Source organism: Salmo salar, chromosome 14 (assembly GCF_965601325.2).
Source record: "Salmo salar chromosome 14, fSalSal1, whole genome shotgun sequence".
NCBI lineage: Eukaryota > Metazoa > Chordata > Actinopteri > Salmoniformes > Salmonidae > Salmo > Salmo salar.
In genome coordinates, this window is record NC_138304.1 from 62,510,380 (window position 1) to 62,513,328 (window position 2,949).

General features: G+C 40.0%; 1 long non-coding RNA gene across 1 annotated transcript; it reads right to left on the minus strand.

Annotated features, from left to right (window-relative positions):
• Positions 1-725: 725 nt before the first annotated feature.
• On the minus strand, positions 726-2,461 carry LOC106569788 (uncharacterized). The gene is made up of 3 exons (XR_001320557.3): positions 2,307-2,461; positions 1,063-1,412; positions 726-741 (listed from the first exon to the last, which is right to left on the minus strand). It is a non-coding gene; the product is annotated as an uncharacterized LOC106569788 (long non-coding RNA).
• Positions 2,462-2,949: the final 488 nt, after the last annotated feature.

Genomic DNA, 2,949 nt, shown 5'->3' on the forward strand with positions numbered 1-2,949 from the left:
CGTGAGTAATTTAGTACATTTTTAGTAAATTCACCGGAAGTTTGCGGGGGGTATGCTAGTTCTGAACGTCACATGCTAATGTAAAAAGCTGGTTTTTGATATAAATATGAACTTGATTGAACAAAACATGCATGTATTGTATAACATAATGCCCTAGGTGTGTCATCTGATGAAGATCATCAAAGGTTAGTGCTGCATTTAGCTGTCTTCTGGGTTTTTGTGACATTATATGCTAGCTTGAAAAATGGGTGTCTGATTATTTCTGGCTGGGTACTCTGCTGACATAATCTAATGTTTTGCTTTCGTTGTAAAGCCTTTTTGAAATCGGACAGTGTGGTTAGATTAACGAGAGTCTTGTCTTTAAAATTGTGTAAAATAGTCATATGTTTGAGAAATTGAAGTAATAGCATTTCTAAGGTATTTGAATAACGCGCCACAGGATTCCACTGGCTGTTACGTAGGTGGGACGATTTCGTCCCGCCGGCCCTAGAGAAGTTTTAAACTTTTCGAGAGTCTGGGTCTCCTCCTGGATTTTTGCTGTTGTCTGAGAATTATGACAAAAACAAAACAGAATAATTAATTGTTTTAAAATAAATGAAATGCATAGATAGAATACTTCTAAAATATATGCATTGATCCACACAATACACATTCAAGTATCTTCTGGACAATACTCTGTGCAGGTTGTTTTTCTTCCTTCTGTTCCACCCATGGCCTGGATGGATAGCATGTCTGTTCTTGCTAGAAAAGCCAAATATAACTCCTTATTCCAGATAAGTATTAACATAGCTGAATAGAACAACCTTAAACAAATTGTTTACCTCCTTTGGACATTTGTTTGGAACAGATTGCAGCCCTCGACAAGAAGCTGTTCCCTTGTTCCACTTCCTCCCCCAGAGTTGTGCCAGCTCCTTACTGATTCCATCCTCCCCTCTTAATCTTAATTTACATAAAAAATAGACTTAAAATTGCAATTATGTGAATAACAAACATCTAAATTGGAAGCCTTGTAAATGACCTAAGCTGGAAATTCTCTTTGAACAGTTTAATAAAAAAACTTACCTCGCATTTCAAACGATGTGCCTTTGCATGCATGACGGAAAGAAGTGGCTTCATGTCTAGAAGAGTGGCGAGCTCTGGACAATGAAGGGCAACTTTGGTCAGGTATGGCCAAAATTTGCAGATCACATCCGTACACATGAATTGTATGTTCCTGCTGCCAGACAATTCCTTCTGCAAGAACAATGGGTACGCAAGATCCCTCCACGCATCATGTTGAGGCTCCTTAGAAGGATTCCGTGGCGGCAGACGGCAACTTCAAGTCCCTCTTCATCAAGTTTGTTGTTTGTTTTCCTTGACGACTCTTTAGCTGCTGTTCACTGGGATGCTCCACATACCCCTTTTCCATAACCCTAGACAAGGAGGTAGAAGAGTATAGGTAGAAAAAATGTTTTGGGGGGGAAGTGTTAATGGGACAGTGGTTAGGTTTTTAAAATCTAGCTGAGGGCTACCCCCTGTGTTCGCTACAATGGAGATCAGAAGTTGGAGATTGACTGTAAAAAACAAGCACTTGTAAAGTGTGTTGCATTTCTGAACAGAGGGAGTGGTGTAACGACCCTGGACTTGAAGAGAGAGGATTACCATCTCTCCAAAATGTTATTGGAATAGCGTATAACGAGTCTGATGGCCCGAGGCCAGTCCTATTTCACAGGTTAGAAGATACACAGGAAACATACATGTTTAGTCTTTGTATGAACATAATTCACAAAGTCAGACACATCCTCATCCTTGTCCCTCTCATCGCCCCTACCTGGGCTCGAACCAGGGACCCTCTGCACACATAGACAACAGCCACCCTCAAAGCATCATTACCCATCGCGCCACAACAGCCGCAGCCCTTGCAGAGCAAGGGGAACAACTACTTCAAGGTCTCAGGGCGAGTGACGTCACCGATTGAAACGCTATTAGCTCGCACCACCACTAACTAGCTAGCCATTTCACATCGGTTACACTTGCAGATAAATACGCCATCAAAGAATCCTTTGTCATCAGTCCTTGAAAGGATACGTGAAATACATTAAATATATTACATATGAAATAGCAATCAACCTCAGTAACTGATTGTGGGACACTTGACAATGTTGATAATTCATTTCATTACAAACTCAAAACATTTAAGCTAAAAAAAGTATTCAACTGCATTTGAAAACGTTCACACTGGACAAAGAAAAGGCAAACCTTGTTTGGATTGTTTAAATGATATAGAGTACGGTGTTATTTGATAAATTATGAATAGTTTTATATACCCTTTTTTGAATCGATACAGATTCTTGTTCCCGTCCACTGACACTGCAAGCATGCCGGGGAACAGGCTGGGCAGGCAAAGTACTGTATATCACAGACCTGATCAATTTCAGAGCCACTCAAAGAAGCTTTTTTGAAAAGTGTCCCCACAGATCATTCCGTTCTGGTAAGGGAAAAACACATATAGAAAATATATGAAATAACTTACAACAGTATAAACAAAACATACTATAATTCACTATGGCTGACTGGATTTGAGTTAAAGCAGGGCTAGTGCTGACAGCAAAGCAGGTGAAAGCCAATGCAAAAGTAGGACGAGTACTTATGTTGTAAAGAGCAGGAAATATTGGATGTAAGAGGGGCACAGATAAGGGCGCATGGCAGGACAGTGGTGCAGGAGGCTAACACATACTGTAGCAAGAGACCTGCAGTTTTAACGTAGTTGTAGAACTGAAAATACATTTTGATACAATGCTTTGTGTAACATAACTTTAACATATTTGTCATAATTGTTGAAGCCGTGTTGAATGGACCAAACTGCAGGCGGAATGTGGATACTCATCTTTTAATGTAAAGAATAGTAAATTAAAGCAAAGTATACACAGGAAACCATGAAACTCACGACATGCTAACAGGCTTACTACA